Genomic DNA, 14,002 nt, shown 5'->3' on the forward strand with positions numbered 1-14,002 from the left:
GGATTATTATTTATGAATCAGGTTTGATGTGGCTGTTGCCTCAAAGCAACGGTGTAACTTTTAAGTTAAGGAAAAACTTTTACTTTGTAGATAATATAAAATAAAAACTTTAAAAAAAAAACCATAAAAAATTAAAAAAGTTTTAAAAACTGACTGCTCGCGTTGTGCTGTTAATCCAATGGATATGGTTTTGTCAGTTTGGAAATGGCTGTTACTACCTTAACGAGTCTATTGGGTGGATGTTCAGTCCTCTGCAAGTTTTGACCAAAAGGTTCTTCAGGCCGCCCCTTTGACTTCAGACATATCTCTGTTTCTAGTCCGCTGTTCCCTACGTGGGGCTGTTGTTCCCTAGGCCTGTTAGTCATTCTGTACACGTTGCCCACCACACGTTGGCCTTCTTTTGAACATCCCAATGTTTAAACAGAGTAACTTCCTTTGTCCCGTGCTGTACGATCATGAAAACAGGATTTTTGTCTTGCCTGTAAAATCAGTTTCTTGGTGTACCCTACAGGACTTTCCATTCTGTACTGCTTGCTACAAAGCTAAGGTAGGCTACGAGTGGGAGGGGTTATGCATGGCTGGTTCTGGAGCCCTGATTGATTTGCCAGTGTCTAATCACCTTAAGGTAGATGCATATTCCAGTGGTTAAAGAATTTAACTCCCAGTGTCCTGTCATATACACAAACAGATTTTACTATGAAGACAAAACGATTTTTCAGTAATTATTCCCATTACAATGTAAAACCCTGCATGTGATTTTATATTGCTTCAGTAAATTTTCAGCTGGTCACAAATTGTATCAAATGTGAAAAGTAATTACATGTGTGAACGCCATGGGAAGTAACGGAATATCAGGGAGACATCAATAAAAAAGATAGTCCAAGTTCTTCCCCACTTTATCAAAATAGTAGATGGGATTTGGTTTTATGCCGACAACAAAGTTTTTAAGCCCTCATTCACACGCAGCGTTTTGTATCTTAACCCCCCCCCCATTACTTTCTATGGCCATGTTCACATTTGAGCGTTTTGTCGCTTGTAGCAAAACACCCTTCGCTTGAAGAAAATACATGAGTGTTTTGGCAAATTCTGCGCTTCTGGTCCCCGTAGACTTCAAAGGAAACCATCCAAAACCCACATTTGCTGTGTTTTTACAAAAAAAATTTACACGCATTTGTCCATTTTATATCAACGTGTCACGGTCTGTTTGCAAAAACGCTGAGACTGAGTGCTTGTACTGAGAGAAATGTAAAACCTATTCCGAGTATTTTCAACAAATGGATGCCAAAATCAGTATGTTCAGTCTAGATTAGTCACTCTTTCTATGAAAAGTTATCGGTCAGGAAGCCAGACTTTGTGAAGGAGAAGTCAAACAATGGCAGCGCAGGTTTCATTTTAAAGGGCTTGCATATGCAGGTGCTAGGGTACAAAAGCACATGGCCAAATTTGAAGTGTGTGTATGAATGGACTGACACTATATTGCCAAAACTATTAAGACACCCCTCCAAATCATTGGATTCAGGTGTTCCGTGAAGTTTCCTTGCTACTAAATAGTCAACTGTTAGACCTTGTTCACACCAAGCGCGGAGCAGATCCAGAGCAGGTGCAGACTGGATCAAAACTGCGTCCAATGTATTCCTATTGTATTTTGACCTCCAGTTCACATCCAGACCAGATGCAGAGCAGGTGAAAAAACTGCAGCAAGCCCTATTTTACCTGCTCTGGAACGCATCAAAAATGCATGCAAGTGCCTGAAAGCCCATGTTAAACTTTAATTTTTTTTTATTTTTTTACCAAAACGGGCCTGGAACGCATCATAAACGCGGCACAACCCACTGCACTGCGTGTGCAGAAACCTGACCGGATCTGCTCTGCATTTGGTGTGAGCAAGGCCTTAGTGGTATTATAACAAAGTGGAAGCAACTGGAAACAACAACTCAGCCCCAAAGTGGTAGGCCAAGTAAAATGACAGAGTGGGGTCAGCGCATGCTGAAGTGCGCAGAAGTCGCCAACTGTCTGCAGAGTCAATAGCTACAGACCTCCAAACTTCGTGTGGCCTTCAGATTGGCACAACAGTGCGTAGAGAGCTTCATGGAATGGGTTCCCATGGCCGAGCAGCTGCCTCCAAGCCTTACATCACCAAGTGCAATGCAAAGCGTGGGATGCAGTGGTGTAAAGCACGCCTCCACTGGACTCTAGAGAAGTGGAGACGTGTTCTCTGGAGTGATGGATCACGCTTCTCTGTCTGGCAATCCGATGGACGTGTCTGGGTTTGGCGGTTGCCAGGAGAAAAGTACTTGCCTGACTGCATTGTGCCAAGTGTAAAGTTTGGTGGAGGGGGGATTATGGTGTGGGGTTGTTTTCCAGGGGTTGGGCTTGGCCCCCTTAGTTCCAGTGAAGGGAACTCCTTAAGGCATCAGCATACCAAGACATTTTGGACAGCTTCATGCTCCCAAGTTTGGGGATGGCCCCTTCCGGTTCCAACATGACTGCGCACCAGTACACAAAGCAAGGTCCATAAAGACATGGATGAGCGAGTTTGGGGTGGAGGAACTTGACTGGCCTGCAGAGAGTCCTGACCTCAACCCAATAGAACACTTTTGGGGTGAATTAGAGTGGAGCCGGAGCCAGGCCTTCTCGTCCAACTTCAGTTCCTGACCTCACAAATACGCTTCTGGAAGAATGGTCAAACATTCCCATAGACACACTCCTAAACCTTGTGGACAGTCTTCCCAGAAGATTTGAAGCTGTTATAGCGCGAAGGGTGGGCCAACTCAATATTGAACCCTACGGACTAAGACGTGGATGCCCTTTAAGTTCATGTGCGTGTAAAGGCAAGTGTCCCAATACTTTTGGCAATATAATGTATAAAAGGACATAACCCCTCCCACCTGCCAGTTTTGCTTGTCCTGAGCAGAATGAATGTCTCCTTCTGGTTTATTTTTTTTTTAGTTTATTTTCTTTGTTGAAGATTATACTGTCAAGAACTGCTAGTTGATTCATACCAGGTATTAAATCCTGGAAGTCCCTAGGTAGCTGACAAAACTGAGATTAATTCCAAATAAGTTAAATCCTGGAAGTTTCTCTAATTGACTTGAAGCAAGTTGTTTCTAGTCTCTGTACTTATGCTTTGTCCTGCGATGGTCCTGTGTACCTCTTCATTTAACAGGCCAGTATTACCTGGGGATTCTTAATCATTAAGGAGCGGAAGCGCTTGTGAAAGTTATGCAGAGGCTTATCTAGGTGCCTGTGGCATGCACATTTTTTTTCCTTGAAGGAACATAGAACACAGTTTCAGCCCATAATACAATACATCTAATGTTTGCTTGTCATTAAACCCTATGCCATATAATTGATGCAGTAGCTGGGCTGTGACAAATTCACTTGGCATCAGAATAAAACGGTTGCCTTTTTAATTGGGGCTGAGCGTTCTTAACCACTTGCTGACACTTGCTGTTTACACCCCCTTCCTGGCCAGGCCATTTTTCAGTATTCAGCGCTGCCGTACGTTTGGTAAAATATATGATGGGGTCATGTCAGGTAAATAGACACCAAACATGTCAAACCTTAAAATTGCGCACACCTGCGAAATCGCAAAAAACTACTATACCCATGTTATACAAGCGATCCGCCAGCTCTATAGCTGGCGGATCGCTTGTATGTTAACAGACATCGCTGCCTGTTTTTAAATCCGGTCAGTTTCCGCTAACTGGCCGTCTTTTGACGGCCTGTTACATCCAGGAAGCTGCCGGCCGTTTTACGCAAAACGGGAGGCGGTTAAAATTGGGATTAGAATTCTGCTGTTATTTCTACTTCTGTGATTTCTAGTATAGGCTCGCATAAACCTAAGCGTGTTTGCAGGGTTTTATTTTATCTTCGTCGTATTTTTGATTTTAAGGATTGGAAAATTCTGCATAAGCAATTTTTGGTTCCTAGACGTTTTAAGTCTCTGTATTCGTCTCCAGATTTTGTTTGAAAAATATATATATATATACATGGAGTAGACCTTCATGCTAAAGTGGACAAAAATATAATCTGAAATGTGAGTTTTGCACATCTCTGCAAATTCCATCAGTTCTTTGCACTCCAGCTTCCCATGTCTTGGCAGCATTGAACAAACCTTTTTTGCGCAGTTCATGGTCTGTTGGATCCAGGTGTTCCCTTTGGCAGGACATTTTTAAGGTTTTTACTCGATCCTGTATAGACTTCATCCGATTCTGGATTTGAAATCACTCAATGCGTTTGTACATATTTACAAATTCTGGGTGAAATCCATTTGGTTGTTTTTGCCTCTTAGATGAGGATATGTTTGGTTTGCATAGACGCAAAGAATGTGTATCTACAAATTCCTATATTTTCAGCTCATCAGCCTTTCCTTCGTTTTGCACTAGGTGACCTTCATTATCAATTTGTCGCTCTTCGCTTCGAATTAGCTTCAGCTACAAGGGTTTTTACAGGTTCTTGTGTCTTGCTCTGGTTCTGGGATTTTTTGTTTTTCCTCGCATCGCTAGTTCCATCATATTACTTTTTAAGTATTTGGGCCTTCTGTTGGATACCCTTCAAGCAAATGTGATCTTTCCTCCGAACATATTAAAATTATTTCAGTAGTGAGATGGAAGTTTGTTGCTTCAATTCCATTGCTGTACCTGCATGAAAATACTGGGATTGATGGTGTCAACCTTCAAAGTGGTACCTTTTTGATCAGTTCTGTTTTCAGACTTTACAGAGGAATATTCTTACAGCATGGGACAAATCACCTCTATCGCTTGACAAGATTTTTAGCTTGAATGCCATGGTGTTTGATATTTGATATCCCCTGCATTGACCATGGCAAAGTTGTTTCTTCCCATAACTTGGAAGATTGTCACAATGGATGACAGTCTTGTGGGATGAGGTGGTGGATCATCTGTACAGGGTTGTTGGTCTCTGGACCCATTTGTCTGGGTGTCAGATTCAGACAATGCTACGGAGATGACATATATCAATCACCAGGGAGGCACCAGGAATGTGTCAGCGGCAACGGAAGTACATTTAATCTTGAAGTGGGCGGAACTTCAGGTTTCAGCGATTTTTCTGCGTTGCATATTTCCAGGAGAAGAAAACTTGCAGGGGAACTTTCTCAGGAGAAGATGTCCGTTTCCGAACGAATTGTCACTGTTGGGAAATGCTGAATGTGAATCATCTTCTGGCTTTTCGGCAGTTGGGTATGAGGTTCCTCATGTTTTTGCTCATTCTACTAGGGCAGTTAGTACTTCTTGGACATTTCAGAATAAGCTGTTACTAAATTTACGAGGTGGCAACTCGGTCTTCTGTTCACACTTTTGATAAGTTATTAGGTTGATGTTTCTGCCTCTTCTGATGCTAGTTTTGGCAGAAATGTTCAGGCGGCTGTATGAGTATTTTGCATTGGTTGTTCTAGTTATGCCTGCCCCTGTTTTGGTCTGCTTTTGAGCATCCCTACCTCTCAGAATTCTTAAGAACTGTGTTTCTCAATGGATGACAGACAAAATAAGTTTTTTTGTTCTTACCAGAAAATCCTTCTCAGTCTATTGATGGACACGGCTCCCTTCTTTTCATACTGCTTGCTAAAACTTGCTGGTGTAAGGTGGGAGGAGTTATGTCCCTAAAGTGTCGGCTTTCTAATTTTTTCCTAGTGTGCATTTCTCCTGGAGGTAGCGGCATAACCCTAGAACTCCAGCTGTCTCCCCAAAGGACTGTGAAAAAAGGATTTTACAATGAGAACAAAATCCTATTGCCATGTCCTCATATAGGATTCTGTTAGATTTTCATGAACATATGTCCTAGAAACAAGTACGACTTGTTGAGAAAATTAGATTCACCTCTAATAGTTGCCTATAGCAGCTAATCACACTGGCTCTTCATAAAAAAAAATGTACTCTTTTTATGTTGGATACCAATTCTAAGTTGTTGTTTTTTTGTTTTGTTTTTTTGTATCGACTCGAAGTTAGTCAGATGCAGTGTGCTTTGAGGTACTTTTATGTTTTTTTGATTTCCCTTTCATTTGCTCAGAGAATTGCCTCAGGCTGTTGCTGAATTGCATTGTGTTGCTTTTATAATTACTGTCACATATATGGGGAAGGAAAGCACCTCCGACACGAACAAAAGTCCATGCACACAAGTTAAAACAAGTCCACGACTGGTATGGCAGCCAACACCTACTGCTCTGTGTAATATAAATATTTTCACTGAGGACTTGGCAATTTTCATTTTCCTTCCGGGGACATAGCGAGACCACATCCTAGGACTTTTAGAACATGTTTATTCCACTAAGTTAGTGAAGCCAGTACTTTTGGGACAGTGTCTAGATTAGCCTTTGTCAACCAGGGTGCCATGGTGGTTCTGGCTTCCTCAGGGGTGCCTCCAAAATGTTGTGTAACTGAAGTTAATGGGGCTCCTGATGTAAAGGGGACGACTACTTTGATGTGAAAGGCAGGTTACTGATGCAAAGGGTGACTAATGTGAAAGGGCGATCTTGATTTTGAAGGAGGCACTTCGATGTGAATGGGAAAATCCACTTGTGTGTTTTGCGTGGTGTACCCCTTTAAAATCTATATTTTAGACACGGGTGCCTCCAGATTTTGCATACTTTAAAAGGGTGCCGTCACTGGAAAAAAGTTGAGAAACGCTCATCTAGACAATGTTGGTAAATTCATATATAGAACAGTACCAACAATTTTTACAATATGAATGCCCTAAATTTCCTGTACACTTTGATGTACTGTGTGCCGCATTGTGTAGACTGCAAATCTTCGTTACATAAGTGTTCAAAAGTTAGGAAATTGACAAATGTTTTTTGTCTTTTAAAAGCATTGATGATTTTAAAGCAAGGATCCAGTGAATGTATTTATAGTATAGGAAATGCATACCTAGTATTGTAAATGGCTGTTGTTGCTAATGACTGTTTTGTAACTTGCCATCTACAAAAGTGCAAGACCTTATTTTCAATAGCTATTTCTCCATTGCCCTAATGGTGGTAAACTCTTAGTTCATGTTTAAATTTTGTTTTACACAATTATCACATTAACCTTTTTGTATTTGTTACCAAAGCTTGCATTCCAGAAGTTCATTTTCATAAATGTCCATAACAAAATGGCTTTCTGAAGAAACATTGCATTTATTATTTTGCAAAATTAAGGCATTCTATACCCTTAGTAACAAGAAGAGGTACAGCGCCACCACCTAGTGTAATAAACACTAGTAATATGGGAAGGAAAAGTAAAGTAACAATGTTGCACTCGCATAATGTACAAAACTAATGGATACAGTGATGTTTAGCTGAGATGTGGAAAGACCTCAAGGAGCTTTTGAAGAGTGGTGATTACCCGGGTATAAACTAGGACCACACAGAGGACGACCAGAACACTGATCATGTAGATCATTAAAACTTTTAATTAAAAGATTGTAGGGGGCCAGGAGAGGGGAGGAGGGGTATTGAAAGGTTGGCAACACTTATCTAGGTCTGTCACTTCTTTCTCAAGCCTAATGTAGAAGACAGTATAATTGGCGGGAGAGTTTATTAATTCTGACAAGGGGAGGGGCATAGGCTGTTCAGTTGTATGGAGCGGTGCACTGAGCTGCCTGACGCTGGCGTTAACCCTTTCTGAGCTGAGGGGGGTATTCTATGCTTAATGTTAGGAGTGGCTATGGCTCGGGAGAAAAAGGGTTGAATTTAAAAACAAGGCAGAGGGCAGCATAAAATAAGTCAACAAGAACATGAATGATACCTCTGATTTAAGCCGAATTGGTGAAACGTGTTAGAGGTTTTTTTTTCATGTGGGGGGAGTGACTTAGTGTAATGTGTTCACAATAAAAATGAATTCACTTAGACCTGTGGAGTACAGCTATTTTCGGAAAGAAAATTAATAAGATTGTATGGGATATGTATTAGCAGAAATGTGTGTGTATATATAAATAACAATGGTTTAGGAATTGAAGGGGGAAAATATAACATTTTTATATGATGGTGCGGATGTCCAATTCCTCGTTAAGCCCAGCTGGGGAAAGCGTGTTGAGTTTGTATATCCAATATGTTTCCTGTCTGCATAGTTGGAACCACTCGGATGCAGAAAGATGATCAGGGATACGCTCAATCGCAAAAAAAGTTCCTTGATTTTTTTGCTGTGTTTGAAGGTAAAGTGATGTTGTACACTGTCATCTAGTATTCTTTTCTCAATGAACTTTCTGTGGTCTCCTATCCTTTCTCAGGGTGAATGGTGCGTCCTATATATTACATACCGCAAGGGCACCTTAGGCCATAGACGTGATAAGTTGTTGTATAGGACATGTTACTGGAGTTTTGACTAAATTCAGATTGACCATGGTGGATGAAATGACAAGTCAGGCCCTTGGGCTTTCTACACTGAAAAATTACCTTTCCATTATCCATAAGAAAATATCCTGGGGATATTTGTGAGTTTACTAGGAGCTAGTATGTTTTTTTGTTTCTTAAAAATGGATTGTCTGGGGGCAAATGGTTGGACCTAGCTTTGGGTCATTTAACAAGTGCCAGTTTTTCTTGATCCGTTGAACCAACTACAAGAAACGTCTTACCTCTGTGCTTGCCAACAAAGGTTTCTCCACCAAGTACTTCGTCATGTTTTGCTTGAAGATCAAATACTTATTTTACTGACTGAACTGCAACTCAATTTATAACATTTGTATTAGGGATGCACCGATACTAGTATGGATATTGGTGCCGATACCGGGTATTATAGTACTCGGCCAAATGCTCTGATGCCTAGCACAAGTACATCCTGTATCATGAAGCCGGGCAGCACGTCATTACACGCTGCCCAGTTTCCTGATTGGCCGGAAGCGGCTCCATGCTCTCTCCTCACTTTTGATGAGAGATCAGGAAGCCGGGCAGCGCTCGGCATTTTGATTGGCCGGGAAGCTGGCTTCATGCTCCCTCTGGCACAAAGTCATTTGGAGTGATGAGACCAAAATTGAGCTTTTCGGCCACAACCATAAACTCTACATTTGTAGAGGAGTCAACAAGGCCTATGATAAGTACACAATTCCTACTGTGAAACAGAGGTGGATTGCTGATGTTTTGGGGATGTGTGAGCTACAAAAGGCACAGAAAAGTTGGTCAAAATTATTGGCACGATGAATGCAGTATGTTATCAAAAGATACTGGAGGACAATTTGCATGCATCAGCCCGGAAACTGCGCATGGGACGTACATGGACATTCCAACATGACAATGATCCTAAACACAAGGCCAAGTCGACTTGTCATTGGCTACAGCAGAATAAAGTGAAGGTTCTGGAGTGGCTATCTCAGTCTCCTGACCTCAATATCATTGAGCCACTCTGGGGAGATCTCAAACGTGCAGTTCATGCAAGACAGCCCAAGAATTTACAGGACCTGGAGGCTTTTTGCCAGGAAGAATGGGCAGCTTTACCATCTGAGAAGATAAAGAGCCTCATCCACACATACCACAAAAGACTTCAAGCTGTCATTGATGTTAAAGGGGGCAACAAACAGTATTAAGAACTGGGGTATGTAAACTTTTGATCAGGGTCATTTGGGTAGTTTCTGTTGTCATTATGATTGGAAAAGAGTAAACACAGTTGATTGATAATAAATGGCTTCAGCCAAACACTACCCATGAGTGACAGAAAGGTTTTCGTGTTATCATTCATATTCTCTGAGAAATGGCCAGGAAATCATACATTTTGCCAGGGTATATAAACTTATGAGCACAACTGTGTTTTCACACATCAAGGCCGCCAACTCCGAAACATGCCTGGCAGAAGCAATGGTGATGAAGGCAAATTTGGAAGTGCGTAAGGTCAGAGTAATGTCTCTGATAGGTTCAAAGGATGGCTTCTGCAGACTCAACAGAACTAGTTTCCCAGGGGCCTCTGTCTCTCAGGACTAGTGCTTGAGATAGTACATCTGGACGAGCTGGAAGTGCCCACAGAGGGCCTTCCAAGAGTTTGACTGGCCGCATACCACAGTCTCCCGGGCCGGATGGGAGCAATGAGGATCAACAGAATGCCATGCATCTTGATTCTGGTAAAGAGTTGAAGCAAGCATATCAGTGGAGGGAAGGCATAATCTACCTGAACTAGTTTAACAAAGGCATCCACTACGAAGGCCCAGGAATCCCTGGTCCTGGCGACAAACCTGGTCCAGCTTATTGTTAAACCTGAATACCAGGATGTCCATGTTCAGTGTTTTTCACTTGAGAAATTGGTCCTGAAACCCCTTTGGATGAAAGGACCATTAACTGGGGGGAGTGGTACAATTTTATGGCACAATTTTATGGCACAGAGCAGGTAATGATGGTTGGTTTAGTTACTACCTGAGGTAATAAACTCCTTAGCTTCTGTATTAGTGCTATTTGCTGGATGTTGCACACTCCTGACCCTGCATTTCCAGCATGCAAAGTGCAACTGTCAGCAGCACTTCACACACAGTACAGAGTGCTAGCATGCTGTAAAAAAAAAACTCACCCACCGCTCTCCACTGCACCCTCTGGTCCACTGTTCCTCTTTGCACCCCCTCACATTCACAAACAATGTAGTCCATTGCCCCTTTTCACACTTGCAAAAAATGCATTCACCCCCCCCCCCCCTTAACACTTGCAAACACTCACAAACAATTCATGCCCCTGCTCCCCTTCTTACACTTAATACAGCCCTCTGCATCCTTACCCACAATGTGGCCCCTACCATCAGAAATAATGCAACCACCCTGCTTCCCTCACACACAATACTTCCCCGCCCCGCCACACACATTAGCACCCTTGTCCCTTGCTTCTCACAGGTGGTAACTCAGTCAGAGATGTGACCACAGGTGGGGTGGTCAGGTGTGGAACAGGAAGTGTCCTTGGGACTTATCCTGTCAGTGTGCATTGCATAGCTGGGGCAAGACTGTTTAACCACTTCATGACTGAGGCCTTTTTTTCATTTTTTGTACCCATTTTATATTCCACATTTTAGGCCTGAAAATTACTTAAACCCCCCCAACATTATATATTTTCTGAATGCCAAGACCCTATAGAATAAAATGGTGGTAGTTGCAAATTTTTATGTTGCGCAATATTAGCGCAACTCCTTATTAAACCCCAATATTTAGTGAAAAATTTAATTAAATGACCCAAAACACAACAAAATACCCATTTTTTTTAATGAAATATAAAAGATGAGGTTACAACGAGTAAAACGATACCCAACATGCCCAGGTTACAAATTGCGTGCATCCGTAAAACGGCGAAAAACCCCAGTACCCCAAAAAGTCCATAGAAGACGCTTTAAAAGCCCCCACAGGTCATCAATTTAGAGATACCCCAAAATACTGGCCCTAGAATTATTGCTCTCACTCCGGCGTGCGCGGCGATACCCAACATGTGTAGCGCGTTCGTCGTTTTCATACGTAGGCGCACCCGACGCGTGTTTACGTGGCGACGCGCGTGCTCGCGGGGGAGTGGTACTTTTAAAAAATTTTTTTTATTATTATTAGATTTATTTTATTTCATTTTAATTTTAAAAACTGTTTTTTTTTTTTTTTTAATTTACTTTGACTGCTATCACATGGGGGGGCTTGCAAGCCCCCCCATGTAATAGCAGATGGTGGTGACAGGTCCTCTTTAAGGTGATGCTGGGGGTCCAAAAGACCCTCAGTGTCACCTTTACACTGGAAATAAGCTATTGAAGTGCAGATCGCACTTCAATAGCTTATAGCTGGGCTGCAGGAGCCCAGAACTGACAGCCCAGGGACCGGAAGTGATGCAATCTGCATCGCTCCCGGTCCCATAGAACGGGGAGGGGATCGATGAACGGAAGTTCGTCGACCTCCTCCCCAGCTCCCCGCGGACACAAAGATCGCCGGTCCCGGGCCCGTAGGAGGGGCAACGGAGCCCGGGAAGCACGGCGGGGGTGTCCGGCGGGGGGGGCGGCCCCTTCTTCGGGACGCAGAAGCGATCTGGCGACAGGTAAGTCGCAAGGATCGCTTCTGTTGTAAAGCCGACAGTCGGCTCTACAAGTTTAAACAGAGTCCCGGCGGCAAAAGTCACCGGGAGTCTGTTTAAACAGCCCCGATGCTGGCGACGTACACTGTACGTCGTCAGTCACGAAGGGGTTAATATAGCAACATAACAGGCAGGCGTTGCAGTTGCACTGCAGAGGTGGCCAAAAAACAAAAACCTGGGACTGGCTCCATATTTGGGGCAGGAGCCTGGCGTAGTGGCGCCCCTAGATAACTTTATATTACATTTGAATGGCCTTGCCTGCTACAGCTCTTGGAAGAGTTGTGTATATGTTGCTCAAGCCACATGAGCTAGCACTTCTATGTTTGCAAAATTGTCTCTAAACTCAAATGCTCCACGACTTACAAACATCTCAACTTTTCATTAAGGTTAAGCACTGCAGTCCTGCAGGGATACCTCGGTTCAGCCACAGGTGGCTGGCCTTGTTCTGTAAATGACTAACAATGTAGGATGACTGGAAAAGCAATGTCCAAAAACTCAGCTAGCGCTTCTCTACCACAACCTTGTGCTGTCACTAATGTGAGTGAGTGATTCTAAGGTATAGACTGTGCATTTAACACGAGGCTTGCTCAGTTAAATAGTCAGTGTGAATATGATTAAAAATCAACCATCATGGTAGTTATAGTGCTTATAGTTTTTTGATGTTGGTCCTGATTAGACCATCTGTATCCTCCTTTTACCTTCCAGGCTTATACAATTTGGTTGCTTTTCTGTGCAAAACCTCTGATATGTTGCCAAGTAAATAAACAGTGCTGGATAATGGAGGATTTGTGCATGCCTACGAGTCCTGCATTGTCCACAATTTTTTATGTGATGAGTGGCTACATTATGTTGGCAAACCTATAGAGGAGAATGGCAGAGTCTCACAAGACAGACAAGGGGTTCTTAGTAAATGTCAGCAGCTCTCTCAAAAGGTACAATTATCAAGCTCCATGACCCATTATGTGGCTTAGGCCATGTGAGTAGAGAGAGGCCCACAAGTGGGGTCATATACATGCCTGCTCAAAATAACTTTTTTTTTAAAACTGAGAAAATGAGCAACACAACTAACACAATATTTGCAGAGAAATAAACTTAAGCAGGAAATACATTTACAAATTGTAATGCACATTTGCTACTTATGTGCTAAATCTAACAGACTAGAAACAAAACACAGATGTACACCATTCCCGCTAATATTTTTTTGTTAGCGTTCCATAAATTAACTCAATCTCAATTCATTAAGATTGAGGGTTTTTTTTTTTTTCTGAGAACTTCCGCCTAAAAGTTTTCAATTTACAAACATACAAATCACCTGTTATTACTCCCGGTGTTCATTGGGGGATACAGAACTCTATTCTTCTACCTATGGGTATAGCTGCTGCATTTAGGAGGTTGAACATTAGGCGAAGCAAAGAATGGCACAACACTATCTAGTTTCTATACCCCCTGCATGTGCAGTACATGCCCGGCTTAGTTTCCCGAGGAGATAGGTAATCTCTGTCAAGCTGTCCTGAATGCAGACTCTTAAGCTGAAGAGTCTTTATCAATAGCTGCTGAAAGTGTTAGACTGTTACACCAGATCCAGGACATTCACCTCAGCAGCCATAGGTTCACAGTGTCTGCACAGACTCCAGAATTTGGTATTTCACTGTGGCTCTACCTTTTTCTCTGGCTTGCAGACACTGCAGCAGCCACACTGTGTTCAGTGTCTTTGCACTGCTCTACCTTGCTGCACTTATGGTGTGACACCAGACCCCCCCAGATCTGAAAATTTACCCACAGCAGTCTCGCCTATTTCAGTGCCAAAATGGACTTTCTGAGCACAAGTGACGAGGGAGCTTGGAGCCAGCTTCCCGGCCAATCTGAAAGCCGGGCAGCGTTTAATGACGCGCTGCCCAGCTTCCTGATACCGGAAGTATCGGGCTAGGCATCGAAGCATTTGGTCGAGTACTCGCTCAAATACTCGGCACCGATACTAGTATCGGTGCATTCCTATTTAGTAGC

Source organism: Nanorana parkeri, unplaced genomic scaffold (assembly GCF_000935625.1).
Source record: "Nanorana parkeri isolate BGI_ZX_2015 unplaced genomic scaffold, ASM93562v1 scaffold331, whole genome shotgun sequence".
NCBI lineage: Eukaryota > Metazoa > Chordata > Amphibia > Anura > Dicroglossidae > Nanorana > Nanorana parkeri.